The sequence below is a fragment of the Spinacia oleracea genome, chromosome 4, assembly GCF_020520425.1.
Source record: "Spinacia oleracea cultivar Varoflay chromosome 4, BTI_SOV_V1, whole genome shotgun sequence".
NCBI lineage: Eukaryota > Viridiplantae > Streptophyta > Magnoliopsida > Caryophyllales > Amaranthaceae > Spinacia > Spinacia oleracea.
The window spans coordinates 35,662,223-35,672,615 of record NC_079490.1 but is presented as its reverse complement, the minus strand read 5'-3'; the positions used below and the strand labels follow the sequence as shown (position 1 = coordinate 35,672,615).

At 36.5% G+C, this 10,393-nt stretch overlaps 1 long non-coding RNA gene across 2 annotated transcripts; it reads right to left on the bottom strand.

Annotated features, from left to right (window-relative positions):
- Window positions 1-2,417: 2,417 nt before the first annotated feature.
- Window positions 2,418-7,760, bottom strand: LOC110803735 (uncharacterized). 2 transcript variants are annotated; one of them, XR_008919568.1, is made up of 7 exons: window positions 7,603-7,760; window positions 6,651-6,730; window positions 5,342-5,728; window positions 5,139-5,248; window positions 4,692-4,876; window positions 4,288-4,478; window positions 2,418-2,537 (listed from the first exon to the last, which is right to left on the bottom strand). It is a non-coding gene; the product is annotated as an uncharacterized lncRNA (long non-coding RNA). The 2 variants fall into 2 exon arrangements; XR_008919569.1 differs by lacking the exon at window positions 4,288-4,478 and having other exon boundaries at window positions 2,471-2,537.
- Between the last annotated feature and the right edge of the window lie 2,633 nt (window positions 7,761-10,393).

Genomic DNA, 10,393 nt, shown 5'->3' with positions numbered 1-10,393 from the left:
ATCCTCTGACTCAGACTCGCTCATCATAAATCCTTCGCCCACAGTAATCTTGAACATTTTGCCATTTGGAGCGGTAATCTTGAGGGACTTCCTCCAACCTTATGCATTGAAAAGAGTTTCTTGATTTTCTTCGAGTGCCCTTATGCGAGCCTCAGCTTCTTCAACACGTTCATAGAGCTCTGCTACAGCCGTTGCCAATGAAGTCATCTTGAATTAGAATTTGAGAGAATAAGTCCAAGCACCTAGTTATCACATTACTTGAATTTAGGACTTGGACTTCCCGACACATGATATGATATGCATGCAATGAATGAGACCTAGTCTTGACTCTAAGTGCCACTCTGAAGATTTGGGATTTTGTATTTGTATTTGGGATTTGCAACCCGTTGGAAATATTTTTGAAAGGAGCTTCATTCTTTTGTGGAGGCTACCTCTTTGTACTAGAACTTGGGATTTTGAAAGGGGATTTCGACCAATTGGGATTTTGTATATTCTAAGGGAGTTTCGACCCAACATAGAACATGGAATATTTTAGGGGTGTTTCAACCCGATAAGAATGTAAAAATCGAATATGTATTATTTCAAGGGACTTTCAACCCGGGAATAGAATTCGGAAATTGGATTTGTACTATTTCTAGGGAATTTCAACCCATGAGAAATGTTTTGGAAATCGAATTTGTATTATTTTAGGGGAGTTTCAACCCGTTGGATTTTGTATTATTTCTAGGGATTTTCATCCCGTTGGAATTGTTTCGAGGAATCGAATTTGTATTATTTCTAGGGAATTTCAACTCGGATAAAATTTATATGGGGTTTGGATTATTTCAAGGGACTTTCAACCCGTCAATGGAACTTGGAATATTTTAGAGGACTTTCAACCCATGATACAGTTTGGAAATTGGACTTGTATTCTTTCAAGGGATTTTCAACCCATTAGGAATGTAGAAAATGGACTCCTATTATTTCAAGGGATTTTAAACCCATGGGAATTGTTTTGGGGGATTGAACTTGTATTATTTTAGGGGAGTTTCAACCCATTGGAATTTGGAATATTTCAGGGGAATTTCAACCCATTGGAACTTGGAATATTTCAAGGGAATTTCAACCCATTATCGGATTTGGACTATTTTAGAGGAATTTCAACCCATGATGGAATTTGGAAATATTTTAGGGGAATTTCAACCCATTGGATTTTGGAAATATTTTAGGGGAATTTCAACCCATTGAATTTTGTACTATTTCTAGGGATTTTAAACCAGTTGGAAATGTTTTTGAATTTGTATATGGGAACAATGGAAAGCAAGAATTTTTGTAGTTTGAAGGTGAATTTGAAATTCGAATTTGATTTGGGATTTGGAATTGGAATTGGAAAAGAGGCGTTTTGTAGAGCCCATGAGGCCTTGAATTTAGAACCTTGGACTTGAAGATCCGGCATTACGCCATCATGGATTTGGAATTTGGGAATTTTTAATATAGGATTTAAAATCGGGAATTCGAACTTGAGGTTTGAAAGATTGAATCGAAATTTTGGCATTACGCCATCATGAGTTTGGACATTTGAACTTGAGGTCTTGAGGTTAGAATCGGGAATTTGAACTTGAGGTTTTGAACATGTAATGGGAGGTTTGAATGCTTGAGTTGGAAATCCGGCATTACGACGCCGTTGGATTGAATTTGGTATTTGAATTTTGAAATTTGGACTAGAAAATCCAGCATTATGACGCCGTTGGATTGAATTTTGAATTTGGAAACTTGAAATTTGGACTAGAAAGGCCGACATTATGAGGTCGTTGGATTGAATTTTGAATTTGGAAACTTGAAATTTGGACTAGAAAATCCGTCATTACACTAGAGGAAAAAAGCTCAAGTGCGGGCTCATTTTAAGGGGTTTAGTGCGGGCTTTTACATGTGCAGCACATGGGGTGCCCGCACTTGATGTTTCTCAAGTGCTGCCAAAATATGGGCAGCACTTGATGTTTCAAGTGCTGCCAATTTGAAAAATGAGCCCGCACTTGACTAATTTGGTGCTGCCAATTTCAGAATATGAGCCCGCACTTGACAAACTTGGTGCTGCCAATTTTGAAAATGAGCCCGCACTTGACATATTTGGTGCTGCCAAATTTGAAAATGAGCCCGCACTTGACATAGAAATGGGCAGCACAAGCATAAAAATGAGCCGCACTTGATATATAAATGAGCCGCACTTGGCCTATAAGTGAGCCGCACTTGATCAAGATTTGTTATATAACCCTGCTACATATATTATACAATTGGACCACGCCATTGATTAACCTCCATACATCACATAAAAAGTATCCAATTATATAGATAATTAAATTAAAAAGTATATAATTGTAAATCTAAAAGTCGATTACATTATAATCATATGAAAAACTAGAATCCATAATATAAGATTCATTACAAAAAAATATCAAAGATAATCACTAGTAATGAAGTTTCTCAACTTGTCTCGAACTTCATTTATCCCCACGGTGTGAAAAGCTGGTCCCACGGATTGTTGAATACCTTAACAAAATCTACCATCAAAAAAAAAATACATACTTTAGTTATATTATAAATATTGTATCGCATAAGAAAGTAAGACTTAATTTGCTCCTAACAATGAAATAATGAACCGTATAATAATAAAAATGACTTATTTCACTCCTAACTTTCAACTAATGAACCTAAATGAGTTTTTTGAACCCTTTACATGTTTAACATACTTAGTTTTATGTTTCAAATACTCATTCTAACCTACTTTGGTAAAATTATGCACATTTAAGGCTCGTTTGATCATTATAGGCCACATTTTGACTAAAATGGCTACTTCGATTCCAACTTTTAACCAATGAACCTAAATAAGTATTTTTAAACCCTTTGTGTTTAATATACTTATTTTTATGTTTCAAAGACTCATTTAAGGTTCATTTGATTATTATTGGTCACATTTTGACTAAATGGCTTATTTCGGTCTCAACTTTCAACTAATGAACCGAAATAAGTATTTTAAATACTTTACATGTTTATTAGACTTATTTTAATGTTTCTAAGACTCATTCTCACCTACATTGGTCAAGTTATGCACATTTAAGGCTAGTTTGTTCATTATAATTCATATTTTGACTAAAATTGCTTATTTCGGTCCCAACTATCAACTACTGAATTTGAATAACTATTTTAAACCCTTTACATGTTTATTAGACTTAATTTAATATTATTAAGTCTCAATCACACCACCCTTTGGTCAAGTTATGAACATTCAGGGCTCGTTTGTTCATTATAGGTCATATTTTGACCAAAATGGCTTATTTCAGTCTTAACTTTCAACTAATGAATCTAAATAAGTATTTTAAACCCTTACACGTTTATTAGGTTTATTTTAAAGTTTCTAAGACTCCTTTGCACCTACTTTGGTCAAGTTATGAAAATTTAAGGCTCGTTTGATCATTATAGGTTATATTTTGACTAAAATGGCTTATTTAGCTCCCAATTTTCAATTAATGAACCTAAAGAAGTATTTTAAGTCCTTTAAATGTTTAATATACTTAGTTTTATGTTTGAAAGAATTACTTTCACCTACTTCGGTCAAATTATGCACATTTAAGGCATGTTTGATCATTATATGTCATATTTTGACTAAAATGGCTTATTTGTCTCCCAACTTTCAACTAATGAACCTAATTAAGTATATTAAATCTTTTACATGTATAATATTCTTTGTTTTATAATTCTAAAACTCATTCTCACCTACTTTGGTCAAGTTATGCATATTTAAGGCTCATTTGATCATTATAGGTCATATTTTGACTAAATTGGATCATTTCGCTTCCAACTTTCAACTCAATGTCACCTAGTTAGGTCTAGTTAAGCACATTTAAAGTTTATTGGATCAATATAGGTGATTTTTTGCTTTCACCAAAGTATGTTTTGAGCCAACCCATTTGTTCATTATTAAGTTGTAACAAAGTTGACTTAGGTTCACTAGAAAGTCAACCTAAGTCAACTTATGTCAAATGCAACTATACAGCAGCAACGCATATAGCAGCAGCAGAAAGAAGATTTGTACAACTGTACAGATCAGACATAACAGACAAGCAGATCATTAAGCATTAGTGTAGATCAGCAAGCATCAATGCAGATTAGAAAAGCAGAACATGATCATATCAGAATGCAGCGCATTAGTACAGAAACACAGAACATGTGCAGATCAGAATGCATCACAAAAAGCACTGAATATGTGAAGCTATTAAATGAAGGAAACCATATTATTGCAAATAGTCTCACCTTTAATTGATAAAAATAAATCAACCTGTTAGTGAGGCAGCAGATTGTGTAAGAATGATAACGCACAGAAGAAATATGAACCATAAGAGATCCATCATTAGCACGGTTACGAAATTCCTCAGCATCTGTAATGAACCATCCTAACCGTCCACTCGTGTACAGCAGGAAGCACAATAGGGGACCAACAACAACTGACAAAGCACCAAACAAGAACAACCAACACAACACAAGTGAGGAAGGGGAGAAAGAACTGTTGCCACACTTGTAGACAGAAAGTAGCAGCAGAGCTTCATTAAATGCATAGTACTAGGTAGCAATCCCTAAGTGCTTAAATAGAGAAAGAGGTGAGATAGAAGGGTTCTGAGTTTTGTATTGAAAGAGAGTTGTGACCTACAGTCACTAACCTTGAGAGTGGTAGCCTAAAGCTACTGATTTTGTATTCCACTCTGTTGAGTTTTCATCAATTAAACTTCTCCTTGCTTCTCCTATTTCGGTGTGTGAGAATTATTTGTGTCTGAACTTGCAAGTCTGTTGCAGCAGCATCATAAATGAGCAATATATATCGAATATCTGGTTTCACTGCAGACTTCTGCAGGCAAACAATCCCCATCTCTCCATCAGTTTCAAGCTATTCTTCAGGAATTAGGATATATAGTACGTTATATAAGTAAGGAAGAACATTGTGGTGATATGGAATAAAAATAAAAGAATTCAGGAAGTAAAAAGGAAAAGGATCAATTAATAGTAATTAAGGCTTAACTTGCATCTTCCAATTAATTGCATATTATTTTTTATGTCCGGAAATCGATAGAAATTATCGACAGGATATATGAACTAATAGTTTCATTTACCTGATAAATATTTTCTGGAAGAGTAAATTTCCAAACAATTGATTCTTCAACGGGATTTGGATTTATTTTATAATTGAGACCTTTCTCGTTAAACATTGTTAGCAGAGGACCTATATCCAACGAAAAGTATCAGTAAGACTAAAACTAGAAGATAACACTCCTACAAGACTGAAGTTCAGCAGATATACCCTTACCGGGCCTACCTCTAAGTGAACCTGACAGAACGTTTAGATCAATTTCAGCCACGATGTCATTCTCATTGAACTTATAGTTCTCCAATTTCTTCCTCTCTTTCTCCAACTGCTTCTGTTTAGCAGCTTCAGCCCTCAAATCTGCTTTACATGACTTTTCTTGATGGGTTATGAAAAAACTCAGTAAGCTCTCATCTGAACATGATCCGCAAAATTGATTTGTACAACAAAAAATTGACCTCCTTTTAGAGCCCTTTTTTCGTCCATTAATTTCTTCCTATATGCTTCCTGATTATCCTTGTTCAATTTTTTCTTTGCATTAGCATCACCTCTACTTTTTGGCTTATGGATTGCAACTCCTTTTTTCAGTCTGACATTTTCTTTTCCACGATCATGATCCTGAAAAGACACCATACTTGCATAAGAACATGAAGAACATATTTGGCATTTTGTAGCTCATCAAAATGCATAAAAGGACATCAAGATATTAACAAACAACTAACTAGCCACCTAATGCTAAGAGTATGCATCCAACTTCCAACAGCTTTTATCTGTACAACTCCGAACTGAGCTGAATATCACCTACTGTTCTTAACTCCTCTCCTCCCACCCCAATCCACACACACACATTCTAGCATCGGAACTAGTACATAATACATGATAGACTCATTCTAGTGCTCAAATTGCACATAGAAGGGAAGGTATTACTTGTGTCTTATTTTCCCATGACTCTTTTGAAGCGAAGTTACTTCGTATCCAAAATTCTCTGGTTTGGACCACGTCTAAGAACTGGGTTTTTTTGTAGTATTGCTACTGACTGCCTAGTGGTTGTGACAGAAATAAACTGCAACTCTTCGATTAACTACTGCGAATGCATCAACTATAAATGACAGATTATGTGATGGTGTCCAGAATTGAAGAACAACACGTTTCATTTATGCTATGATAGTGAACTGAAGCTTGATAACAAGCACACACTGAATCAATTAAATCATTGAGCATAAATGAGGCGAGTCTAACAACCTTGACATATGACAGTGTTCAAATTTTGCATGGATTATTAATGAGTAGGCTCAAATTTAGGCTTTGTTGGTGTACTCCAAAGGAGAGAAATCGGCAGTCATAGAAGACAATAAACGAAAAAAATAAAGGAAAATATATAAAAAAAGTCTCTCACAGCAAGACTTTAACCATTTGCCAGCTAAAGAACAACAAACTTGGTAAACCTTTATCAAGTGAGATCATCTACTGAGTTCTGTTTGGACTACACAAATATTATAAAGGTATCAAGAGGTATATAGCATAATGTACATTGGCTGACCTGTAATTTAGATTCAAAGTCTTTAGGGGTCCATTGCATCAGATTGAACACATGATTTGTTCAAGTTCTCCAACAGCAACCTGTATGCAACATCATTGAGTCTAGCAAACAAGAATCACAAGTATCATGGATACATCTGAAAAATAATGATAATTCTCTTGTTTTATCTTTATTTACAACCTTAAGTAGAATCTCTAATAAGAGGAGAGGACAAGATATGACAGTTATAAGAAGTATAAATTCATCAATGTCTTCATCAAACTACAATCTTGAGCCCCATTTAACACAAAATACTCAGTCTATTATAGTGACCAACATCGAAGCAAGTAAACATGTAAAAGCAATCTTACCACCCCGCCCAGCTCTAGCATCCATGGCTGGTGCAACTACAACATTGGCTTTCCTTAGGACATCAACAGCTTCAGAGGTAATAACACCTTAATATAGATTAAGGTTAGAGATTTGACACAGATATAAAACACACCTTCAACTAGCAGACGACAACCAGAATTGACCAAACTAATGGCATCAGATTGATCTATTTCGTTTTTTGTAGCACAAGGAAATGAAACATCACACCTCTCAGTCCAAGGTTATGCTTCATCAAAGTACTTTGCATAAGTTTTAGAATAATCCCCGTTAGTGCCAAAAAAGTGAGATAAATTTCAGATTCATTTACGTAAATAACATTACTAAATCTAAATCTAAATGTATTTACAGTAAACAGAAGCAGGTGCTAGAAAGAATGACCTCAAGCTTCTTTGGTGAGCCTTAATATCTCTAAGGAATTGAATCTTCTTGAAGTCAAAGAATTTTATCATTCTAACACAAGTGCATAATCCAATTAAATCCGATCTAAATCAGGATCCATTCATAATCAAAACATCAATAATCATTACTATGCAGTTATAAAGTAACAGATTCAAGGAACATGAGAGAGATTTTTGATTACCCGGAAAAAGCCACCCCACATTTTCTAGGATTTGGAGAAACGCAAATTGAAATTTGACTTTCCAAAATTCGCGGCGGTGGGGGAGCAGCAGCGGAGACGCGGCGGTGAGGGAGTACCAGCGGTGACACGACGGTGGGGGCCAGCAGCGGCAACGCGACGGTGGGGGACCAGCAGCGGCGACGCGGCGGTGGTGGTGGACTGCGGTGTGCGTTATGAGTGTTGTGAGTGTTGATTTCGCGCACAGAGAAACCAAAGAGAGGAAGAGCAGAGAGAGGGGAAGAGCAGCGAAACCAGAGAGGGGAAGAGTAGAGAAGTGGGAAATGAAAATAGGTTTTAGGGAAACAGAGAAGAGGAAGGAGAGGAGAAGCGCCAAATGAAATATTTTTGGGAATTATTTTTAGAAATATTTTGTGCGGCTCGTTTTTAGAATGAGCCCGCACTTGAAGTCAAGTGCTGCCAATTTTCTAAAATGAGCCCGCACTTGTGAAATATACTTTTTTTATTTATTTTTTGTGCTCTCAAGTGCTGCCAATTTACAAAATGAGCCGCACTTGAAGGGAAGCACATGACGATTTTTCTACTAGTGTTATGACGCCGTTGGACTTTTGAATTTGGCATTTGTGCGTGAGGCGTGTTTAAGGGATTTGAATCAAATGGAGTGGCACTCCTAAAAGACCCTATATCGGCGATTTTAGATGCATGAAGTTTGAATGATGCTCCTAGGGCTTTGAATCAAATGGAGTGGCACTCCTAAAAGACCATAAATCGGCGATTAGATTTTAGAAAAAAATCCCCTACAGTTCTGGCAAAGCTAGAACTTCAGGTTAGTCATTCACGCGTACAAAGACGCCCACACAATGCACAAATAGCACGTTGTCCCACTAGCATGGATATGAATGCGACATGCAAAGTTCTCAACCTAAGGTCGGTCTAAGTTTTGTATGATGCAAGTGGTAGGCTTTGGGTGTCAAAAGGGGACTTGACTAAGAGGCGGATCCGGTAACAACTTGCACTTCCACCTGAGGGACGTGTGTGTCGGCGGACGATCTCCATGCTTGACATCGGGAATGTCAAGCAAATGTCAAGTTTCGGTAGGCGCGGAAATGGTCACACACTTTGGTCAGGAAGCGTATGGAGAGTCACCATTTCGTTGCCCCCGGGGCTAGCCCAAATGTAGAACACAACCGTATTGGGCAAGGTAGAAATTCATTTTGCACGAATATGGTTCTCGAAATATGCATGACATGCCTAGAAATTGAAAATTGAAAATTGTACTCGAATATTGTATTTGAAAAGCTCGTTTTTCGACATTCGTTCTCAAGGTTTGGTAGTGTCCTTCGAAATTCAAAACCAGAAAGACTCCCACTCAAAAACTTGGGCAGCATGGGCAACCAGCCTCTTGAAGCCACTGTGCTGGATGCAGGCAGCGGCGTCTGGCGCAGGGGTCTGCGCCCAGCGCCGGAGCTGGCATCCAGAACTTGAGCATAGCAGTGGCTTCTTGCTCAAAGCATGCTCGTATAATCGAATTTGAAATCAGAACTCCCCAGTGGAGTCGCCTGAATTGTAGGGGTTTTTTTCTCGTAACTCTTTTTTGTATTTTCCCCTACGGAGGGCTGTGTATGTTTTTGGATTTCGAACGAGTCGCCACCAAACAATTTTAAGGGTCCCGTTTGAAAAGACAAAAGTTGACTCTTTAGTGGATAAGGCATTGAATCTTAGAAACGGATGGGTGAGATCCGGGCAAGGGAACGAAATGCTTATTCCGCGAGCTTTAAAAATTGTATTTGAGTACATGGCAAATAGCATTTTCGAATAACCCTAGTCATGACACTATGTGGGTTTGAACTTTGAATTTAGCACATAGAATTTCTACTTGTATTGTGACCACTTTGCTTTAAAGTTAATTTGAGGGAACCTAAGGCCAGTTTGTCCAAGAAATTATCTTTGTTAGGCGTGGCGTAACTTTGTAATTTGTTGGATTTAGCATGTGAGGTGATGAAAGCAATAAACAAGTAAAGAAACATCACAATAAGTAAATGAATTATAGAAAGTGCGTACAAAACCACATCACCTTGAAAAAAGGTGAGTAAGGAGTGCGGAATTGAAATAGCAATAGTAAAGGTGCAATATTGAAATGCGTTATTGAAAGGTGCGATATTGAAATGCGTTATTGAAAGATGCAATATTGAAATGAAGGTGCGATATTGAAATGACGATATTGAAATTGCGATATTGAAATTACACTATTGTATTTGAGATCCAAACGCCAAACGACTACTTAATAATAAGTGCGTCCGACACGGATTCAAGTCTAAAAATCTCAACTTTAGGACAAGTTTATCATCCAAAAGTGTCTTAGATTTTGGGTTATAGAAGTTGAACTTGAAATATTGAATCTTGTATATTGAACTTGAATATTGAACTTAGGAGTTTTGAATCTCAAAGGTTAGACCTTTTAATGTTAAAAAGGTTTCACCTTTGATGTGCTCCATAACTTGAAAATGATTCTAGTTTAAGGAAGTGATTAGAAAAAACCTTAAACATCATAGAATCTTGAAAATAAAACTTGTATTTGAACATTGAAATGTGGAGTCTTGAACCTCAAAGATTAAACCTTTTAATGTTGAAAAGGCTTCACCTTTAATTTGCTCCATAACTTAAAAATGATTCTAGTTTAAGGAAGTGATTATAAACAACCTTAAACATCATGGAATCCGTAACTTTGTACTTGAATCATAGAAAGTATTGGTTTTTGTAAAAAATATGTGATTGTTGTAAGTGACACTTTTGA